The sequence below is a fragment of the Mesoplodon bidens genome (assembly GCF_964165515.1).
Source record: "Mesoplodon bidens genome assembly, chromosome: 18".
Classification (NCBI taxonomy): Eukaryota; Metazoa; Chordata; class Mammalia; order Artiodactyla; family Ziphiidae; genus Mesoplodon; species Mesoplodon bidens.
The window spans coordinates 28,982,723-29,006,622 of record NC_138175.1 but is presented as its reverse complement, the minus strand read 5'-3'; the positions used below and the strand labels follow the sequence as shown (position 1 = coordinate 29,006,622).

Sequence of the window (23,900 nt, the reverse complement as noted above, 5' to 3'; positions counted from 1 at the left end):
CTGTTAATTCATTATAATGATAATTGATATCATTATCAATTACACACCTTCTGGGTATAAAGTATGATGCTAAGGTTATTCATCAGGTAGAGATAAAGCAACCCTGATCCAGCTATCAAGTAAGGAGTTTTCTGGTTGTCAAACGCCCATTCCTGGCTTGCTGAATGGGAGACAGAAAACAAAGAGCCCTCTTTGCCAACAGATCCTGATAGATCTTTGTGGGTAAAATGAAACAATGTGCTGAGTCCTGCCCAGTCAAATCCACAACACAGAAGTTATCCCACTTCTTCTCAGGTCATTGTATTTCTTTCATTCACTTGACACATTTATTACGTACTTATTCTATACAAGGCCTTGCATTGAAATGAACATATTTTAATTTTACTTTCAGGAATTAATTTCAGAAAAAAACAAACAGAAACGTTGATTCTTGCCAGGATACATTTTTACAAAAACATCATAGAAATTGATGGATGATTTGAAAAACTGAGACTATATTGGATAAAAACTCTCCCTTCAAACCTTCCAGTTTAAACTGAAACTGAAGAGCAGCCTTCTCATTTAAAATCAAATGTATTACAAAAAGTAAATGCTGTGAAGACACAGATTAAAAAGGTAAACAAACATATTTTCCATTAAAATTACATTATCAGCCAGATGGATAAAGAAAGTTTTGTTCTTCCCTAAATGCCCTCTTCCCTGACTTTTTGAGGACTAATTTTTATTTTCTGCTCTAAAAAAGAATGAGACATCTAAGACAGACTTCAGTCAGGGTCAGTAGCCTGGTGAGTGTGTGTGAAATGGTTTTCATAAGGGTAAACTCTAGCATTGCTTCACTGAAGTCTAAGTGTTCAGCACTCTTCTATCTCAAGGCAAGATAAGGTCTGGCCACATCGCTGCTTCAGGAAATGCTTCCAGTGCCCAGGAATGTTACAGAACCACAGACCACCAAGATAGGGCCACAGGTAGGAGCTGGTTCTGCCTCACTATGCCACAGATGCCACTGTTAGCCCTAGTTTGGACCAAATGCTGAGGGTGCCAGTTCTATTTGAGAAATTCAGACTCTGTGAGTTCCAGCAAAGTTGATCAGTTGTGGGTGCTGGAGCCTCTATTCTCAGAGTCCGGGCTCTGGGGCGGGGAGGGGGGGGGGTCAGGCTGGTCCTTTTTCAACTAACACTCACTGAGCGCCCCCTGGTGGACATAAAGTGGAACATGCCATGCTGCTGCCCTCGGTGAAAGTTATGGACAGTTGCTATGTCCTGTGATGCGTAGCATGGGGTGAGGGCAGAGGGTAGCTTTGTTCTGGTGAGTCGGAGAAACCTCTACTCAATTCTAGAGCATTGTGGCAACAGGCCCTGCCAGAAATAAAAGCAGGTAACCTTTACTGAGCACTTACTCTATATAAGACTCTGCTCTAAGCCCTTAACATGTATTAACGAATTTAATCCTTAGAACAACCCTTCATGGTAGATGGTTATTATCCCTATGAGAATAGTCACAATGTGAAAAAGGTAATTCCCCCCAAAGTTAACCTGCACGTTCTTGGGTATAGTTACCAAAGAAGGGAGAAGGTGTGGTGGAAAGCCCCAATGCCACCCAATATCCACTATTGTCCACCATGCTCCTTTGCTGATGTTAATTTACTCCTGGGTTTTCAAAGAAGGATTAAGTCTTCTGATGTCTAGGAGTGGTAATAGCTAGAAGTCTGCTTCTGTTTTCTAGTTCATTCTTGGGGACAATTTTCTTTTGTCATTTAAGGCTTTTTTTCTCCTGAACCTCCATCTGCAAATGCATTTAATAATCAACCACAACAGAGCCCCTGACAGATGGGCCTCAAAGCAGATGGCTCCATTGAAAGGCAGAAATTGAAAATGGAGGGTAATTTGAACCAATCAAGAAGATGGGGTCTCTAGGAGGCAAAGTTTCTACAGAAACTGTAACCATATCCCCCAAGTTCCTTCGGTGCATTTTTCACCCGCAGATGAGCTTTCCTGGGGGTGGATCCAACTTTTTTTTTTTGACATCTGGAACGTTGAAAAGGAAGAGAGAGAAGCCCTAGGGACTTGTCAATCAAATTCACTTTTCTTTTGGCAAATTCAGCATCAGTGACAAATTGCGCAGTTTGACATAAACAAAGTTGATAGATGTCGGCAAAGCTGTTTTGAAACAGCAGCAACGAAGAGATGTGTAGGATTTTTTTTTTCACTCAACAGTTTGTTTAATAACAAATAAAACAACCAGGTGTTTAAAACATGCTACCACCTTCACAATGTCATCGGAGTGTTAGCTGCTGATTAATGAGAATGTGGGATTTATTCCCTTCCCAATTCAGAAACTTGGCAGGAAAGTCCATTTAATAGTCCAGTGGATAGCTCCTATAGTTCATGAAGTCTTCTAAGTTCACCTCTGAGTCTTTTGTGGACTAGAAAACACTGGCCTTGATATCAGAAGACTTGAGTGTAGGCTCTGGTCTGCCACTACCTCCCTCTGTAACCTTGGATAAATCAGTTAATTCTCCCGGAGTTTAGGTTCCCACAAGACACACAATGATAATCAGCCCTGCCCTGCCCTGGATTTTTGCAAGGTTCAAGGCCGATATTAGATGTGAATCACATTTTCTGTAATTTGAAAATTATTGATCTTTTCATTGAGAGATCATTTCATCTGGTAAAGTGCACAAATCTTAAATGTACAGCTCAATAAATTTTTACATATGTGTACACCTGTATTGCCACTCAGATCAAGATAGGATATTTCTGGCACCCCGAAAAGTTCTCTGTGCCTTTGCCAGTCAGTACTTCCAAGGAACACTTACTGTCACCTCTATCACCATAGATTAACTTTACCTGTTCTTGAACTTAATACAAGTAGAATGGCATAGTATGTATTCTTTTATATCTGGCTATTAGCTGGCAATGGTTTCTGAGATCCATTTATATCAATTCAGGAATCGTAGTTTCTTCCCTTTTTTTGCTGAATAGTATCCCATTCTACAGCCATACCCCAGGTGTGTCATTCACTGATGGACACATGGCTGGTTTCCAGTTTGGGGTTATTATGAATAAAGCCACTATGAGCATTTTTTAAAAGTGCTTTTGTGCAAATGTTTCCATTTTTCTTGCGTAGATACCTAGGAGTAGCATGGCTGGGTCATAGGGTAGGTGTGTGTTTAACTTTTTTTAGAAATTGTTAGTTTTACAAAGTGGTTGTATAGTTTATATTCCCTCTAACAATGTAGGAGAATTCTGGTTGCTTTACATCTTCCCCATGCTTGTCACCTTTAAACTATGGTGCCTTTTACAGGGACAGGGGTGTTATTACTATGAGAGAAGAGATAAGTGTAGGAATTAATATGGAATATAGAGTCTGGAGTCATGTTTGAATCATTGTTCTGTGCTGAGCTCACCATATGGCCTTGAGTAAGCCACTTAACTCTAGCCTCATTTTCTGCATCTTAAATGAGGCTGTCAGTAGCCTCTCTCTCAAAGGGTTGCTGTGAGGATTAACTGAGCAAAGTCTCGCAGAGACCCTTAGCACAGTTATTGCATACAGCTCAGTTAATGATTGCTGTGGTCTTAATTTCCTTTGTTTACTCTTTAACAGATCCCAGTTGTAGAGAATATCTTTCAATGTTCCGTGTCTCTCAGGAGCTCTGACAGAGCCCAAGGATTATGAGCCATCTTATAGGGTAAGAACTGTCTATCCTGTTTGATCAGCAACATCTTTACTGCTTCCAAGATGGAGTTCACACCGAGGATGACACAGCAGAGAGATGGAAAGTCCCTGGAGACTGTGGGCTGCTGAATCAACCAGTCAATCTACTGCCAAACTTCCAATTAGATTAATAACACATTTCCTTATTGTTCAGGCCAAATTCAATTGGTTATTTGGAGCTCAAACATCTTGACTGATACACCAAATGATCTCAACGTTCCTCCACTGAGCCTGGACCTGCTCTCAGCATCCTTAGCACAGGATTTCTGGATATAGACCCAACTGATTGTGAACACACAGGAGCTAGTGTTCTAGTCAAAGCCTGTTTGCCATGTCTGATACTGTCAAGTCGCCTTTTGTGCAGCTGAAATTAAATTCATCTGAAGAGCAAAGTAAGAAGCTTCCCTTTTAAGCTTTTAATGACTTTTAAAGAATACTGATAATCACTCAGCCACAGATCACAAAGCATTATGCAATTTGCTGCCACCCACTAAGAACCCATCTCTGGCAGTAGCAGCTCAAGATAGGGCGCAATTGTGGAGCTGAATTCTGTCAGTTAAGAAATATTTCTAGCTTTCTTTCCATGGACCGCATGCTAGGGATTGTGGGGGAATACCAAAGAAATAAAACAAGGTTCTAAACTGCAAATAGTTGAGGGAAGGGAAGTGATATGAATTCTGTGTAGCAAAAATATCGAATATTCTACAGTGAAGAGAATATTTTACTTTTTTTTTAAACTTTTATTATAGTATAATGAATAATATATGTGCGGTAAAGTACACAAATCTTAAATGTTCAGCTCAATGAATTTTTAAAAGTGAATATATCCATCCACTCAGCATCCAGATTGAGAAACAGAATATTAACAGACCTCAGAAGATTGTCTCATTTCCCTTCCTAGTCAACAATCCTTCCTCCCTTCAGAATAACTACTGATCTGACAATGTGTCACCATAGATTAGTTTTGTCTCATTTGAACTTTATATAAATGGAGTCATACATTTGGGTCTGGCTTCTTTTGCTTACCATTATGGCTGTGAAATTCATTCATGTTGCTTTATGTGGATGTAGTTCATTCTTTTATTTACTGCAATATTTTCTTCTGTGACCACACCATAATTTATTTATCCATTATTCTTTTAATGGACATTTGGGTAGTTTCCACTTCTGGGCTAGTACAAATAATGGTGCTATGAACATTGGTGTGCATGGCTTTGGTGAAAATATGTATACATTTATGCAAGAGATAGATAAAACATACATACATACATATATACATACATAGAACTGTTGAATCACAGAGTATGTGTATATTTAGCTTTAATGTATTTTGCCAGTTTTCCAAGGTGTGTGTTCCTATTTACAATTCCTCTGCAGTATATGATGGTCTCAGTTGCTCCACAACCTTAAAAACTTTTTTTTTTTTAATTTTGGTAATATAGACATAACGTAAAATTAACCATCTTAATTTTCAAGTGTATAGTTCAGTGGTGCTAAATACTTTCATAATGTGCAATCATTACCATCCATCTCCATAACACTTTTCACCTTGTGAAACTGAAATTCTGTACCCATTAAAAAATAACTCCATTCCCACCCCCACTCCCCAGCTCCTGGCAACTACCATTCTACTTTATGTCTCTATGATTTTGGCTACTCTAAGTGAAATCATACAGTATATGTCTTTTTGTTACTGGCTTATTTCATTTAGTAAATGTCCTCAAGGTTCATCCATGTTGTAGTATATGTCATAATTTCCTTCCTTTTAAAAATGTTTTTAAATTTTTAATTAATTTATTTATTTTTCTTATTAGTCATCCACTTTATACACATCAGTGTATACATGTCAATCCCAATCTCCCAGTTCATCCCACCACCACCACCAACCCCCGCCATTTTCCCCCCTTGGTGTCCATACGTTTTTTCTCTACTTCTGTGTCTCAATTTCTGCTCAGCAAACCGGTTCATCTCTACCATTTTCTAGGTTCCACATATATGTGTTAGTATCCGATATTTATTTTTCTCTTTCTGACTTACTTCACTCTGTATGACAGTCTCTAGATGCATCCATGTCTCTATAAATGACCCAATTTCATTCCTTTTTATGGCTGAGTAATATTCCATTGTATTTGTACCACATCTTCTTTATCCATTCATCTGTCGATGGGCATTTAGGTTGCTTCCATGACCTGGCTATTGTAAATAGTGCTCCAATGAACATTGGGGTGCATGTGTCTTTTTGAATTATGGTTTTCTCTGGGTATATGCCCAGTAGTGGGATTGCTGGGTCATAGGGTAATTCTATTTTTAGTTTTTGAAGGGACCTCCATACTGTTCTCCATAGTGGCTGTATCAATTTACATTCCCACCAACAGTGCAAGAGGGTTCCCTTTTCTCCACACCCTCTCCAGCATTTGTTGTTTGTAGATTTCCTGATGATGCCCATTCTGACCAGTATAAGGTGATACCTCATTTTAGTTTTGATGCGCATTTCTCTAATAATTAGTGATGTTGAGCAGCTTTTCATGTGCCTCTTGCCCACCTGCATGTCTTCTTTGGAGAAATGTCTATTTAGGTATTCTGCCCATTTTTTGATTGGGTTGTTTGTTTTTATAATATTGAGCTGCCTGAGCTGTTTATATATGTTGGAGATTAATCCTTTTTTTTTTTTTTTTTTGTGGTACACGGGCCTCTCACTGCTGTGGTTTCTCCCGTTGCGGAGCACAGACTCCAGACACGCAGGCTCAGCGGCCATGGCTCACGGGCCCAGCTGCTCCACGGCATATGGGATCTTCCTGGACCGGGGCACGAACCCGTGTCCCCTGCATTGGCAGGCGGACTCTCAACCACTGTGCCACCAGGGAAGCCCGAGATTAATCCTTTGTCTGATGATTCATTTGCAAATATTTTCTCCCATTCTGAGGGTTGTCTTTTCGTCTTGTTTATGGTTTCCTTTTCTGTGAAAAAGCTTTTAAGTTTCATTAGGTCCCATTTGTTTATTTTTGTTTTTATTTCCATTACTCTAGGAGGTGGATCAAAAAAGATCTTGCTGTGATTTATGTCAAAGAGTGTTCTTCCTCTGTTTTCCTCTAAGAGTTTGATAGTGTCCAGTCTTACATTTAGGTCTCGAATCCATTTTGAGTTTATTTTTGTGTATGGTGTTAGGGAGTGTTCTAATTTCATTCTTGTACATGTAGCTGTCCAGTTTTCCCAGCACCACTTATTGAAGAGACTGTCTTTTCTCCATTGTATACACTTGCCTCCTTTGTCATAGATTAGTTGACCATAGGTGCATGGATCTATCTCTGGGCTTTCTATCCTGTTCCATTGATCTATATTTCTGTTTTTGTGCCAGTACCATATTGTCTTGATTACTGTAGCTTTGTAGTATAGTCTGAAGTCAGGGAGTCTGATTCGTCCAGCTCCGATTTTTTCCCTCAAGACTGCTTTGGCTATCCGGGGTCTTTTGTGTCTCCATACAAATTTTAAGAGTTTTTGTTGGGCCTTCCCTGGTGGCGCAGTGGTTGAGAGTCTGCCTGCCAATGCAGGGGACACGGGTTCGTGCCCCGGTCCAGGAAGATCCCACATGCCACGGAGCAGCTGGGCCCGTGAGCCATGGCCGCTGAGCCTGCGCGTCCGGAGCCTGTGCTCCGCAACGGGAGAGGCCACAACAGTGAGAGGCCTGTGCACCACAAAAAAAAATATAGCATGTGAGGGACAACCACATTCAGTTGGGAAAAGCTTACTGAATTCTGGCCTGCTGACCTTGTAACAAGCATGTTAGATGAGCTGCTGCAAGGATTCAAGTAATCTTGCATCCTTCAGGATTATTTTGATTATAAGTGACAGAAAACCTAGCTGAAAGTGAGCAAAAAGTGGATTTTTTTTTCTTATGCAACAGAACATTCCAGGGATAGGGTTAGCTTTAGTTTGATCTAGAAGCTCACATAATGTCATTGGATTCTACCTCTCTCTCCATCACTACATTGTTCTCTTTTGTAATGGCTTCATTCCCAGGTAGGTTCTTCCTCATGGCTAATAACTAAAGTTCTAAAAGCTTAATTTCAGGGAGTTAGGACTCCTATGAAAACTCCTTCACAGTTCCAATTCCAGTGGTAAAGAGAGCAACTGTGTGAGCAGAACATCTTGAGAATGAATTTTCTTGACTCTGTTGAGTCATAAGCCCATCCCTGAACCAGCCACTCTAGCCAGGGTAGAGCTCATACTATACTAATAGTCTTCTGCTACTTGTTTTTCACACTTAACATTATGTTTCCAAGATCCACCCATGTTGTGTTTGTAGCTATAGCACACTCATTTTCACTGCTGAATAATATTCCATTGTTATAACACCCACAATTTATTTATTTATTTAGTTAGTTAATGGACATTTGTCTTTTTTTTTTCCTGTTATGAACTGTGCTGCTGTGAAGATTCTTGCAAATATCTCATGGTGCACATGTGTAAGAGTTTTTCTTGGGCATGTATCGAGGAGTGGAATTGCTGGGTTTTACAATATGGAAGTATTCAGCTCCAAAAGGTAAATGTTCTGATTTTCCGTTTGGCAATGTTTCATGAGTATTTGTCTATGGTATTAAAAATTCTTCTTTACATAATAGAAAAAAGCAAGGTAAAAGGATAAAACATTATTAAGGTGCAAGATGCTGTTATATTTGTGGATATTGTCTGACCACAGCAGGATCTGGTTATATTTAATAGCTTTAAGACAAAGGCCACACCCATGTATATTGTCAATCAGCATCAGTCATTTATACAGAACCCACAATATGCTGGTGTGAACTGTTAAAGACAAACAAAGCTGGACACTAGTTAAAGTGGTAAGGACATATTTTAATCAGCAATATACTATTGCAGTAAGGAACAGAGTCCAGCATAAATGGAACTCAACTTTGATTTGTACAGAGGTGACTGGGCATTTCAAAGGGAGAATCAGAGAATAGGGAGGGGGTTGAGGTCTGCTGAGTTAGGGGAAAATTACCAAAAGTGGGAAGGAGGTGTCAGTCCATGTGAAACTCATCTGGATTTGCTAACTGGTGCTCACTGAGGTTAGGCTCCTGACCTCCCACAGATGCTGGGAGACAGGGACCCTATCTTCAGGTGTTGGCAAGAAAAAATGTTAAATTCTTTTGGCAGCCTTAAGTTTTCTCTGGTGGGCTAGGGTCCCCTAAGGATGTGGCCCTGAGCTGTTAGAAACTATGTTGGTTGTTTTGCTCAAGTTGTTACAGGCTGAGGTTGAGGCCCTAGAAGAGAACAGGGCTCAGAGGAGCCTGGCTAGAGTTCTGTCAAGGAGAGAATCTGTCAGAAGTGCGAGGAAAGGTGTGGTGAGGGTGGAAATAGCACTATTTCTCTCCTCTCTACCTTTGCTTACACCATTCCCTAGGCCAGGAAAAACCTCCTCTCTCTCTGCCATTCTAAGCCCTATTCATCCTTATGGCTCAGTTAAGGTGTCACTTCCCCTGGGAAGGCCTCCTTGACTTTCAACCCACCAGACCGGGTTAAACACCCTTAGCATCCTTATATAGCTCTGTCATGCACTTAGCACATTACATTGAAATACACTCTGCTTCCTCACCAGATCGTAAGGATTGGGTCTCATTCATTTTGGGCATATTGTGAGCACTAATGTATGTTGCATGAGTGGGCACTGTGACAATCCAAGGTCCACTCTCCTTATGTCTTGGACACAGAAATAGCCTCCCAGCTCCTCTCTGCTTCCCTCTTCTCTACCCAGAGGGCTAGAGAGATCGTCTATAAAGGTAAGTCAGCTCATGTCACAGTTCGGCTTCAGATCCTCCGGTGGCTTCCATTTGCATGAGGAATAACTTCAACTTTCTTGCTGTGGCCTGAAGGACCTGCAAAGTCTGGCCCCAGCCAACTGTGAGTCTTATCCCACCTGAGCTGGATCATCCTCTAGCAGTCATACTCCCCTTCTTTCTATTCTTCAAACACCAGGCTTGTTTCCCGGTGGAGCCTTCAGATTTGTTCCCTCTACTTAGAATGTTCTGCAGCCAAGACTCTGCAAGGCTGACCCTTTCTCATCATTCATGTTTCAGCTCAGCCAGCACCTCCTCAGAGAGGCCCTCCCTGACCACATTCTCTCTCCCATCACACTGCTTTTTTCGTCATTGCCCTCCTTACAAACTGGAGGTGATTTATTATATTTTGTTTACCCCACCAGCTTGAGAACTCCATTAGGGCAGGGATCTTGCTGCCGTGCCTGCCACTGTGCCCCCAGTACCTAGAATAGTGCCTGGCACTCGAATGGTGTTCAATGAAGGGTAAGAAATCCGCGCAGGCAATTGTCGGATCTCCTCCGGCAGGAGCCGACTCTAGCCGCGTGGGAGGGGTGAGGGCGGTGGCTGGGTGCGTGTGGGGAGCGACAGCTCAGTCGAAGGCCCCGCCCAAACCCCGCCCATGTCCGTGTCCTCCTCCTCGGGTCTCCATAAAGTTCATTTGGCGGCGCGCCGCGCGGGGGCTTCTGGGAAGGCCGGTTTCGGCCAATCAGGAAGGCGGGCGAGCGGCGCGAGACGCGGCCGCCGCGTTCTCTCACCCGGACCTGAGCGGCTGACGCGGCTGCAACGCCAGGTAAGGGTGTTTGTGGCCCTGTCCTTCCGACACGGGGCAGGTCCTTGAACCTAAGGCCCAGAGGCTGGGCGGAGCCCGGTCCACGTGCTCGGAGCCGTGCTGCTCACACTTCCCGTTCGCCTCATGGCAGCCGGCACGCCTGACGCCAGCGACACAGCGCCCTGTCGAACCGCCCCCCATTGTAGCGTAGGGCTCCGGGAGTGCTTTCTGTCTGCCCTCTTTCTGAATGCGGAGCTTCGGCCCCCTGGCGACCCTCCTGCCCCACTACAGCGCTCTGCCGGCGCGCCACGCCCCCACGCCCACCCCTGCCCTGCGAGCCCACCCGTGGCTGTATCGGTACCCCTCCCCGCCACCACTTCGCCTGATATCTTCCTGACCGCGCCCTGTCAGCTCCCTCGCTCGCTCCTCGGGGATACTCTATCGGGAGGCGTTTCCCTCGCGGGAGGGGGGCTACCCTGTGAGCCTTGGCCTATCTCCTCTGTCTGCATCCAGCGGAATGCTCCTTCCCGTGCAGGGAGATGCTAGTGATTAGAACCTGGAGGTGGCCCGCACTTTCTCTGGGCCCACAGCACCCCATCCTCTGCAAAGGCAATGCCTGCATTTATTTACTGGGTCTCTTTTTTAAAAATTACGGAGCCGACCGCAGGGGTCTTTGTTCCAAGTTTGGACGACTCATTGACAGAGCTGCTGGTCCAGGTTTGCCCCTCTGTCGGGTGTGAGAAGAGGTTATGATTTGTTTAGACCAAAATGTCTTTCAGCAAGGGTCACCTTTCTGTTCTGTTTGGGGGCTGTGAGAGTGTGCCCTTGGGCATCGTATCTTTTCTTCTTTCTTTCAGTTATTCTTTGTGCATTTGTGTTTGGGACATTTTCATTTTTTATTCGTGGTGATCTCACTCGAGGCTCATCGTTCTTAATACCTGTTTATTAGGCTAACAGATCCCACATGAATATCTCCAGCCTGGACCTCTCCCTTGACCTATATCCAACTGCCTACTTTAATATCTCCACTGTGATGATTTGTAGGGAACTCAACCTGAACATTTCAAGATAGGGCTAGCAAGGTTCCCTCCACCTCTCTTCCCAGACTGCTTTTCTTGCTGTTTTTTTTTTTCTCAGTAACGTAAAAGGCTCTGACCAATAACCTTTGAGTCATCCTTAACTGCTCTCTTTCTTTCTTACTTCACGTCCAATGCTTGGCATCCTGGGCCAGGTCACCATCACCTCTCTCCTGGATTATTGAAATAGTCTCCCATCTGGTCTCCTGGCTTCTGCCCTGGCCCCTGTTTTCAGCACAGCAGATAGAAGGACCCTCCAGTGGGTCCCCATCTCATTTAAAGATGAACTCCTTACAGTGAGTTATATGGCTTTACATAATCTGACCCACTGTTACTTTCCCACTTTCATTTTCTGCTACCCTCTCCTTCCACATGGCAGACATGCTTCGACCTCAGGACCTTTGTGCTTGCGATTCAATATTCATATGGTTCGCTCCCTCACTTCTTTCAGGTTTTTATTCAAGGGTCATCTAGTGAGACATTCCCCACTTCCTACCTTCCTTTATTGCTTTAGTTGTTCTTATAGTTTACTCATTTATCTGTGTATTGTTTGTTTTCCCCCTCTAGAACATTATCTGTTTTGTTCCCTGATGTATCCCCAGCACCTAGACCTGGCACACAGTAGGTGCTCAACAAATAGAAAATAAATCCATGTTCCTGACACTGTTAGAGGCTTAGGGATCCAGTGGTGACTGAGATAGACCTGTGCTCACTGAGCTGCTGTTTCTGTGGAGCACATCACCAGCAGTAAGCCTGCAGGGGTAGCATGTAGTGGCAGGGCCTTTTTAAAAAGAGGACAAGGATGTCTGAACAGAGACCTGTTTGAAATCAGAGAGGGGAGTATCTCTGGCAAGAGCATTCCTGGAAGGGGAACAGCAAGTGCAAATACCCTGAGGTGGGAACATTGGAGATGTGGTGAACTTGAGTGTCTAAACCTGTTTCCTGATGGGCTGAAGTAGAAAATAAGGTAGAGAGAAAGATAGATGTGCCAGCGAGAGGGAGGGGTCAGAGCAAAGACCTGGAGGTGAGGATCTGAGGTATGTTCAGGGAACAGGTCACTTTAATTCAGCAGACATTTTATTCGGTAACTTTTTTAAGTTTGTACCAAACTTAGCAGCTGAGGATTCAAAGCTGAGCAGTCGGTGGACCTCACCCTACAGGAATTCTCCATGTAGAGAGAGAAACAGACTTGGGAATAAAATCATCACAACTCTTCACCTGGCCGGGGAAGAACAGTAATAGATGGTTGAGAATAGTGTGGGAGGGGTTTGAGGTAGGTAGGACTGTCCCAGCTGACTTTGCAAGGTACACAGGAGTTCCCATGTGCCAGGGTATGTTTGTGTTCTAGCAGAGTGTACACCTGTATGTGCCACTGTGTGAAGGGAGGAAACAGCATGAGGCATCCCAAGGAGTAGAGAATTGCTGGGGTATCTTTGTGGGGAGGCAGTAAGAGATGAGGATGGTAAGGGTGGCAGTGCCCATTCTTTGGAGGCTGCCCCTATTGGCCGTGTCAACGCACGAGCACTTCCTTCTGTAGGAGATGGAAGGTGTTGCTGAGGGCATAAAGCCAGGGGAACGTTTCAGAAAGACCTCTCTAGCCAAGGGGAATGTAGGTTAGAGGGACAAGAAGGCTTAGACTGTTGAGGTAATCAGGAGAAAAGCGTGAGGTTAGAGTGGGGGCAAAAGAGATGAGGGTTCGACTTTCCGAAAGGTTTGGGAGATAGACCTGGAGATTGGATGTTTGGAGAGGAAAGGGAGCCTGAGGTGGTTTCTGGCTGAATTGACTGGTGCTAATCGTTTTATCAAGAGAGACTGGAAATGCAGGAGGAGGAAGTGGTGCTGGTGGTGGTGGCGGTGGCAGCTAAGAGGGGAGAGAAGTGAAGCATTTGGGATAATGTATAGTTTGAGGCATCCACTGGTCAGCCAGCTGTAGATGTCAGGTGAACAGTTGGAAATATTGGCCCTGGGGGAGAGCTGGGCTGGACATAGAGATACGGAAGTCACCTTTGTTTTGATAGGTCAGTGTCCTTGCCTGGGCCCAGATAGACCTCCGAGGTCCATGGAAGGGCAGCATTGAGCCTCCTGGCACTGCCTGCTCAAGAGTGTGTGTGTGGTTCTCTTGGATGCACATGTGTATGTGAACGGATTCAGAGAGGTCTGTAGCCATCTGGGAGATGAATGGCATGGTAGGAATTGTAGTTGAAGTTCAAGTGGATGTTATCCAGAGAAATATATAGTGTGAGAAGAGGAGGTCCAAGGATAGAAGCTCGGCATTTGAGGGGTCGGTAGGTGAAGGAAGCACAGCAGAGGAGGCTGAGAGAGGGAGGAGGAGGAGGAGAACCAGGAGAAGGTGGAGTCTCCACGTCTTGGGAAGAGAGAGTTTCAGGAAGGAAGGAGTGGTCAGGGTGTCAAAGGCTGCGAGAAAGGAAGGATTGAAGAGTCCATTGAATTTGGCAGTTGGGTCAGTGGTGACTGCCAGGGAGTTCAGGAAATGGGAGGCAGGCAAGCAAAAGTTAGATGGCAGTGGTGATGAATGAATGACGCGGGACAGGGGATGGCCGTCTCTTTATGAAGGGAGTAGGAGCCAGAGGAGGACATGGGGTTGAGGAATTTTTTTTAAATAAACTTCTTATTTTAGATTTGTTTTAGATTTATAGAACACATGCAGGATAGTACGGAGTTCTCTGTGCCCCTCACCCAGTTTCCCCTACTGATGAGGAATTATTTTAGGGAAGGAGAGACCTAAATCCTAGGAGAAGGAACCAATGACAGTGGAATAAAAGGACAACCATCACTTCCTGAGCTCTGGCTGTGCGCAGGTCTCTGCCATGGGCTTTACTTCTATAATCTAATGCCATCCTCACGTCAGCCCTGTGATGTCAGGCTTACTGCCTTCCCTGTCTCCCTTGTTTCAGTAAATGGCACCTTCATGGTCTTAGTTACTCAGGCTTAAAGCCTTGGCATTGTCCTTGACTTCTTTTCTCCTCTCACACTCTACATCAGCAATTCATGTCTACACTAAATCTACTCTTAAAATATAGTATCCATGAATCAGACCCACTTTTTGTCTCTTCCGCCACTATCACCCTGGTCCACGCGGGTCTCAGGTATCACATCTGAGTGATAGAGTAGCCTCCTGACTGGTCTCCCTGTTCTTACTTTGTCCCCTCACACCCCCTGTCTGTTCTCCACACAGCAGTGGGAATGAGCCTTAGAGAAGGCTCAGCCCTTCACTGGCTCCCATCATAAGTAGGCTGAAATCCAAAGTCATTGGTGCTGGGAAGCCAACATGATCTGACCCTGTCCCAACCCCTTCTCCCACCACCCTTCCCCATGATTATGTGCTTCAGCCACGTGGCCTCCTGCTCTTCAACTATGCAAACTACACTTCTGCCTTGTTTTCTTGCTTGGCAAGAACATTCATCCCCCAAATCTCTACATAGCTCACCCCCTTACTTCAATCAGGTCTCTGCTCAAAGGTTTCCTTTTAAAAGAAGCTTCTCAGAACACCCCAGCTAAAGCAGTCCCACCATCCACTGTGCCGCATTTCCCTGTTTTACCTCCCTCATAGCACTTATCAATACTTGGCATCATGTGTCTATATGTTTATGCTTTTTTATTGTCTGTCTCCTAATAGACATAAGCTCCCTGAGGCTGGGGAAATTTGTCTGGTTTTCCCATAGCTCCATCCCCATTGCTTTGAACAAACAGTACTTAGCATGTGGTAGATGCTCAATAAGTATTTGTTAAATGAATGAAGGAAAGCTGCCATATAAATCACCATGGCCTGAGTGGCTTAAACAACAGAAGTTTGTTTTTCTACAGTTCTGGAGGCTGGAAGTCCAAGACCGGTGTGCCACATGGTTGGGTTCTGGTGAGGACCCTCTCTCTTTCTGGCTTGTTGGTAGCCACCGTCTCGAGTGTGCTCACACGTACATGGGGCTCTAACTTTGGTGAACTTTACAAGGCAAACACAGGAATTTAGAAAATGAGTCATTAGGCATTTTGGGAAAGGTTTGCTGAAGGTTATTCTGGCAGTTAGTGACTGTATTGTGGATCTAGCTACTGTTTAAGGGCACTGTTGGAGTTATATATATATATATATATATATATTTTTTTTTTTTTTTTGTGGTAGGCGGGCCTCTCACTGTTGTGGCCTCTCCCCCCGCGGAGCACAGGCTCCGGACGCGCAGGCCCAGCGCCATGGCTCACGGGCCCAGCCGCTCCGCGGCATGCGGGATCCTCCCAGACCGGGGCACGAACCCCCGTCCCCTGCATCGGCAGGCGGACTCCCAACCACTGCGCCACCAGGGAAGCCCAGAGTTATATATTTTTTTAAAAAAAGGTAAAGCTACAAAATACTTTAAATTTTAAGCTGTTTGGGGGAGAAGAAAACTAGGTATTAATAGATGATAACATAAGGTAAATGAGAATGTCAGCAGGGTGGTGGACTAACAGGTCCTAACACTTTGTCCCCCCATAAAAACAACAAAAACAGCAAATAAACAACTATATATTGACGAAAATAGCTCTGTGAGAGCTCCAGAGTGAAGTAAGGAGGCTGCAGAAACCCTGTGGAGGGACTTCCCCGGTGGCGCAGTGGTTAAGAATCCGCCAGCCAATGCTAGGGGACACGGGTTCGAGCCCTGGTCCGGGAAGATCCCACATGCTGCAAAGCGACTAAACCCATGCACCACAACTACTGAGCCTGCGCTCTAGAGCCCACGAGCCACAACTACTGTAGCCCGTGCACCTAGATCCCATGCTCCTCAGCAAGAGAAGCCACTGCAATGAGAAGCCCGCGCACCGCAACGAAGAGTAGCCCCCGCTCGCCACAACTAGAGAAAGCCCACGCGCAGCAACGGAGAGCCAACACAGCCATAAATAAATAAATAAATAAAAATTTTAAAAAGAAAAAAGAAACCCTGTGGAGCACAAAAACAGATGGCTGGCCACATAGAAACGTGTAAGGCAAATAAATAAATGGAGTAGAGAGGAATCTAGATGAGGGGAGAGTCCTGTGAGATGGGTATTGAGGAAAAGCATTTTGGTAAGTAGGACTTGAATTCGTGGTAAAACGATAGCTGATGTTTGAGTGGTTACTGTGTGGCAGTCGAGGAAGGTACGTCTATTTTTGCACTTCACAGGTGAGGCCCAGAGGGAGTAATTAACTTGCCCAAGGTCACCCAGCTAGAGGGTACAGTTCCTGGCTGGATCTCAGGAGTGTGGTAGAAGGTGAGTAGATGTTCCTGGTTGTGAAAAATGGCATGAGCACAGAGCAGGGTATGCATGAGGACGGTCAGGGACAGAGTGAATCACATTACTGGTACACAGGGTTTCTCCAAAAACAGTGCCTCCTCTGGATCCCGTGAGTGGAAGGTATTGAGGGCTTTTGTTCAGGAGCAACATAAGGAAAGTGATGGTGGAAAGAGGAACGTGGTCGCAGTGAGCAGAGTGATGTGCAGTGGGAGGGGCTGGAACTTGCATCTAGCAAGAACTTGGGCTTAAAGGGAGGGAAGTCTGGCCTTAAGTGATGGTGATGAAGATGGAAGCAACAGTTAGACTAACCTTATTGTGGCAATCATTTCACAGTATTTATGTCTATCAAACCACATTGTGTGCCTTAAAATTACACAATATTGTGTGTCAGTTATATCTCAATAAAGCTGGAAAAGGAAAAAAAGCAACTGAAGATGCTGCAAAAATAAAGTATCTCTTGCTCTCTAAATCTGTTTAGGTAATGAGAGATGTGGAGAGTGAGGGATGTCATGTTATCTGAGTCTGTAGTATTTGTTTCCTGAGATTTTGTCAGGGAGAGCAATAGTGTGGATAATGAGGAATACCTGCGTGCTTTCTCTCAAAAATGTGTCTGCATCTGTTTTGGTTTCTGAGTCTGGAGAGTGGAGAATAGCTATAAATAAACAGTCCGAGGTCATGCACAGATGCAAGGAGAAGGTTGAGTTAGAACCTGAGAGAGTGCAGCCCAGGTACAGGTGAAGGGGTTTGGGAGGACGTCTGGTGGCGGCGGTGGTGATGGGTGGATAACTGCATTTTGAGGTGCACTGGGTGTGGCATTTGTGGGTTTGAGTGGAAATGCACAGGCAGTGCCTGGAAGCTCCTGGTTTGGAGCGTGAGTTCAAGAAGCAGGATGGGAGTGTGGATTTGACATTCATTGCCATCAAGGAGTCAGGGGCAGTGGTGAGACAAACATGCTGAGGCAGGGAGTTTAGAGCAGTTTTAAAATGAACAAGTTATTAAAAATCAGAAAAGGTCACATACATTTACGGAAAGGATTCAGATTGACAGAGGGTTATACAACGAAAAGTAGAAATCTCCCAAATCTTAGCTTTGCTCTCTCTCTGGAGATAATGCTAAGTTTCTTGCTATGCTAATGTTATGTTTCTTGCTATTTCTTCTAAATTCTCTCTGTGAACAAACCTTAATATATGTATTATATATATTAACATATACACTTAATATATGTTGAGTGTATAGCTTGATGAATTTTTATATATTTATTCAATCATGTGACCATGACCCATATTGAGATATAGAATATTTCCAATACCCTGGTGTCTTACCTTCGGCTGCCATATTAAACCACCATGGCCTGAGTGGCTTAAACAACAGAAGTTTATTTTTCCACAGTTCTGGAGGAAGTCCGAGACCAGGGTGCCACATGGTTGGGTTCTGGTGAAGACCCTCTCTCTTTTTGGCTCGTAGGTGGCCATCATCTCAAGTGTGCTCACATGTACTTTCCTGGGTGAATGTGTGTGTGGAGTAGGGGTGGGAGATAGAGGAAGCAGTTTTCTGGTGTCTCTTCTTAGGGGGGTACTGATCCCATCATGAGGGCCCCCTCTTCATGACCTCATCTAAACCTAATTACCTCCCAAAGGTCCCTTCTCCAAATGCCTTCACATTGGGGGTTAGGACTTCAACATACGAATTTTAGAGGAACACATTTCAGTCTGTAGTACCAGAAAGTTCTGTTGTGCTTCCTCCCAGTCATTCCCCATCCCCACCAACCCCCTGGATAACCAGTGTTCTGATTTCTAGCACCACAGATTAGTTTTTTCTCTTCTTAAAATCCATATAAATGGAATCATGCAGTGTCTTTTTTTGGTGTCTGGCTGCTTTAGTTCATTTTTATGTCTGTGAAATTTATCCCTATTGTTCCATGTAGCTTTAGTTTGATCTTTTCCATTGCTGTGTGGTATACCCGGGAATGACTACCACCATTAAAAACTCAAATGGTATAATTCTGTATATACAGTGTTTTAAGATTATTTGGGATCGGTGGGCGGGGGCAGGGGACTCAGACTTTAGAATCTGATAACAACTGTAGGGCTTCTCTTATATTTTTAAAAAAATGTATGCATATATTTCCCGGGGTTCCTGGTGCCTGTGATGCTGGTGTCATGTCTCTCAGGACAAGAAGCCTTCCTTAGTTTACAGCAGGGTTTCTCAACCTTGACACAATTGATGTTTTAGGCTGAATAATTCTTTGTTGTGGAGGTTGTGCTGTGCATCATAGGATGTTTAGCAGCATCCCTGGCCTCTGCCATCTAGATGTCAGTAGCACGTCACCTCTCTCTCTCAGTTGTGACAACCAAAAATGCCTCTATATAGTGCCAGTGCTCCCTGGGGAGCAAAGCTGCCCCCAACTGAGAACCGTTGGTTTCGAGAGACGAACCAGAGCCAAAGCCTTTTGGAGGTAGACTTGGTGATCTGCCCCTGTTTATGCAGCTGTAATATGGGGCCTGTATCATTCCTCAGGTTCTTTATACAGATACTTTTCATCACCGCTAAAATGGGGCTGCTCCTTCCAAGGACACATTCATTAAGTGAGTTTAAAGACTGAATTAAAATATCCCACGTCTGTAGATTCTTCACGGCGGGCAGGACCTTAGAAATCACCTGAGCCAACCCCTTCCTCTCACCGGTGGTGAAACTGGGATCCAGAGATGAGGAAGGGCCGGTCCCAGGGTCAGAGAGATGATGCGGGGCAAAGCCAGGATGGGGTGCACAGTTCTACTCCAAGAATTTGTCAGAAGGTAGGCTGTGTGGTTACTTTATGTTTCTGTGTGATGCCAGATTGCTTCTCTTTGCTCATTGAAGGTGAAATAATACAAGTGTTATTTTATGTATCAAGAAAGCTGATACTAAACACTCCTTACTGCAAACACTGAGTCATCCAGGCCCATACTTGTACTGAATCACCCAGGTCTTTAACTTCTCTTCTGTCTAGGGTAATTTATTTTAGTTCTTTGTTTTTTTATGTGTTTTTTAAGATTTATTTAATTTATTTTTTTCAACCAATGGCATTTATTTACAACATGTTTACAAATCTGTATTACTTAAAATAGAGAACAGCTATTAAGAAAATTTTTTTCACACACACACACACACACACACACACACACTGTATTTTATTTTTACAAGAGATAAATAAACTGACACCAAGCATTGTAAATAGATGACCACAACAAAAGCAACAATGATTGCATTTACCAAACACGAAACACACTCATACTATGTCATAATATTGACGGTCAGTCCAGTAATCCTCCACTATAACAGCTCCTTTACTTTGCAGTGAAAATTGATTTGTATATTTTTTGCCTCTGAGTCCTTGTGGGATTTTTTTTTTATTCAAACAGAAAGTCACAAAAATTATAATCATCCTCATCCGTTCACTCAGTCCCATGTAATTAATTTTTTTCATCTTGATCTTTTGTTAGCACTTTTATGAATTCATCAGTTTTCCATTAGAGTTCTGAAAATGCTTATTCATTCAGTTCAGCAGTATAGTCAGTTACGAGAAACCTGTACTTGTCAGAGTCTTTTCCATGAATTCCTTGAAGATGAAACCCTTTTATAGGAACATATTTGCAAAAGTCGTTCTTTGTTTTCTCCAGAAGTCTACCTTCTGAATAATGATTAGGTCTAACTCTTTTACTTAGTTTCACAGGACTATGAAGAGTTATCCAACAGCACTTTTTTTTGTTGTTGTTACTCATCGTTTTCCTCTTCTAGAGGCATCTGAAACAATAGTGTCTGTTAGGATGTGTGTTGTAATTGACAGCTGACAGGTACAGTACAAAGTGGAGCGATGCTGTCATTTCACCATAGCCTATGTATTCAGAAGAAGAGAGCAGGGCAGGACCAGTCTTCAGCTTTTGACACCTCCTGTGAGGCTTTCCTCATTAATCTTGGTGTTGGACATTGAACACTGTTCTTGTGTTTTAATCCTGTTACAGTCTAATTAATAATAAGTTTGAGGGCAAGATTTCCACTTGAAATTCAATGCTAAATTTCTTTGGAATCACACCTTCATTGTGGAAATTTGGATTTATAATTAAAACCATATTTGATAGTGGGGAATGTAAAAATTGTACATTTAAAAATTGCAGCTGTCTCCCAGAAGTTCTTACTGAATGATATGAAGCTGTGATTAAATAAGTCATAATTTAGTATCATATATTGGCTAGAAGATTTTTTTGAAGCAGAGACTTTTATAATTGACAAAATGTTGCCAAATTGGCAACTTTGGGAAAAAGCTAAAATAGCATTTTACAGTGACATAAATCAGGAGAGTTAATAAAATACTTTCTGTGTATCATCAACCCCTTGAAGGAGGTAAGCATTATCATCTCCTCTTTAGAGATGAGGAAATTATGAGGGGAGATTTGGGTTTTATCCCAGGGGTAAATCAACTGATTTATTATGAAGGATGAATGGCCAGGTAAAGAGGTACATAGGGCGGGGTCCAGAAGAGCCCTTAGCTCAGGAGCTTCTATCTTTGTGGAACCGGGGTGCACCATTCTCCCAGTGTGTGGATGCATTCACCAACTGAGAAACTCAACAAATCTCATTCAAGAGTTTTTATAGAGCTTAATCTGCAGCCCTTGCTTCCCCTTCCCAGAGATTGGTGGGTGAGGCTGAAAGTTCCAACTCTCTAATCACTTGGTCTTTCTGGTGACCAGCCCCATCCTGAGGCCACCTAGTTTAGCCTTTCCAGGTTACCTCATTTGCATAAATTCAGGTGTGCTTAAAAGGGGTTCCTTGTGAATTACAAAAGACTCAGAACTTGAGGACATTCCAAGGGTTTTAGAAGCTGTGTGCCAGGAACTTAGGGACAAAGACCAAATATATTTCTTATTATAATATACTACTCTTTTTTGGCTTGATTAAATATTTAACATGGTTATATTGGGAATGTGGAAATGGTCATATTTTTCATAATTAAGACACATGTTAATAGCAAGTGAACCAAAATTATTTGATGCATTTTTGCTCTGCCCTTTTTTTAAGTTCATTTCATCCTATATGCCATTTGGAGATTTTTTTTTTCTCTTTGTTAAGAATGTTTATGTGCCTGGAAGGGACATTTTTTTGGACACTGAATGACAGGTGAATGCTGACTAATTTGAGGAAATGGAAGTCTGCCCAGTCCTTGGTTTTAGCTCTAGGTGAGAGCTGTCTCTCTAAAGCCGTGGGCCTTAATTTTTTTCCCCTAGTTAATTTCTCAGCATCCTCTAGGTGTGGTGAAGAGGTCTGGATCTTGGGAACTTCCCACTAAGAGCATTCACCATTTCTATTTATTTATTATTATTATTATTATTATTATTTTTAATATATATATATATTTAAAATTTATTTATTTTTCGCTGTTAGGTCTTCGTTTCTGTGCGAGGGCTTTCTCCAGTTGTGGCGAGCAGGGGCCACTCTTCATCGCGGTGCGCGGGCCTCTCACTATCGCAGCCTCTAGTTGCGGAGCACAGGCTCCAGACGCGCAGGCTCAGTAGTTGTGGCTCACGGGCCCAGTTGCTCTGTGGTATGTGGGATCCTTCCAGACCAGGGCTCGAACCCGTGTCCCCTGCATCGGCAGGCAGACTCTCAACCACTGCGCCACCAGGGAAGCCCTATTATTTATTTTTAATTAAAAAAAATTTTTTGGCTGTACCGCGGAGCATGTGGGATCTTAGTTCCCAGACCAGGGATTGAACCCACACCCCCTGCATTGGAAGCACAGAGTCTTAACCACTGGACCGTCAGGGAAGTCCCACCATTTCTAATATAGCAGGGTGTTTGCAACCTCTGAAAAACAGTGGGTCGTTGTCCTTCATTTTGATGGGGAACTTTTTTTTTTTTTTTTTTTTTAATGGTACGCGGGCCTCTCACTGTTGTGGCCTCTCCCGTTGCGGAGCACAGGCTCCGGACACACAGGCTCCGGACGCACAGGCTCAGCGGCCATGGCTCACAGGCCCAGCCGCTCCGCGGCATGTGGGATCCTCCCGGACCAGGGCACGAACCCGCGTCCCCTGCATCGGCAGGCGGACTCTCAACCACTGCGCCACCAGGGAAGCCCCTGATGGGGAACTTTTTATTGAAGTGCAATACACAATCAGAAAAGTACATAAATCATGAGTCTAGCTCAATGAATGTTCTCAAAATGAACACACTATTAAGCAGCACCCAGAATAAAAAAACAAAGTTACCAGCCCCCCAGAAGCCTCCTTTCTGCCTCCTCCTGTCCCCCACCCCCACCCCCCCGCCACCAAAGGATAACCAGTCTTTCCTTCTAACAGCAGTGATAAGTTTGCCCTTCATTTTAAGGCTTACCCGGGTGTTTGAGGAGGTCTCTGGAGGCTTAGTAGGACTTCTGCCAAGAGGCACGGAGAGCAGTTTGTTGCTCAGGGCCCTGGTACCCTGCCATGCTCTCTGAAGCACCTTTCGGTGTTTCCAGAGGCCTCTCAACAATCAGGCTCAGAGTCATGCTGACAGAGAGGAACCTTAATGCCGTCTGTCCTTGCTGGCCATTTCCTGTCCAGCCCCAGTTTTGCTGCATTGACTGTTGCACATCCCACTTCTGTGGGTTCTCCATGTGGCTTCTTCCTGGCTCCTCCATAGCTCCCCAGGGGTGCAGCTGGCATCCAGTCTCTGCGTGTGTCTTGGCCAGATTTTTTTCCCAACACGGAGCTTGGACTTCACCCTCTCACCTCCACTCCCGCTAATCATTCTGGTTCTCACTATTGGACAAAGCTAGTGAGGTTATTTTCATGATCAGTTTTCAGTATCTTGGGTCAAAATTGATATTCGGTTGGTTTAACCCCTATGTTTTGTGGCTAAATTGATATTTATTTTGCAGAAGGGTTAAAAATCATCTTTAAATTTGTAAAATTAACCATACGTTTAAAAATTTTAATAAGATGATGACTACATCAAAGTATACATTTGGAAACTTTAATAACTTTTTTGTAAATCAGTTTCCACTGGTTGAGTTATAATGCAGGACAGATCCAGTTTTTCCCAAATATGGTATCATATACATTTCTCTCTTCTCTCAGACAGACATGGAACAAGCTTATTTTCTACTCTAAACTTATATAGCACAGTTCTTCCTGTATGTATATTTGTTCTTTTAGTTTGGAATTTGTTCACCTGAAAACTGGGCTGTTTCTTCTAAAATATCACTGGGTTTTTGTCTGGGTATTTAGAGGGAAAGCACTAGTCTGGACCAAG

At 43.7% G+C, this 23,900-nt stretch overlaps 1 protein-coding gene across 2 annotated transcripts in view; it reads left to right on the top strand.

The window, feature by feature from the left end:
* Window positions 1-10,230: 10,230 nt before the first annotated feature.
* The window catches only part of NUP93 (nucleoporin 93), a 105,492-nt gene continuing 91,822 nt past the window's right edge, over window positions 10,231-23,900 (top strand). For both annotated transcript variants that reach the window (XM_081215922.1, XM_081215921.1), the window contains exon 1: window positions 10,231-10,320. The gene's annotated coding sequence lies outside the window, so the exon portion shown is untranslated. The remainder of the gene's footprint in view (window positions 10,321-23,900) is intronic.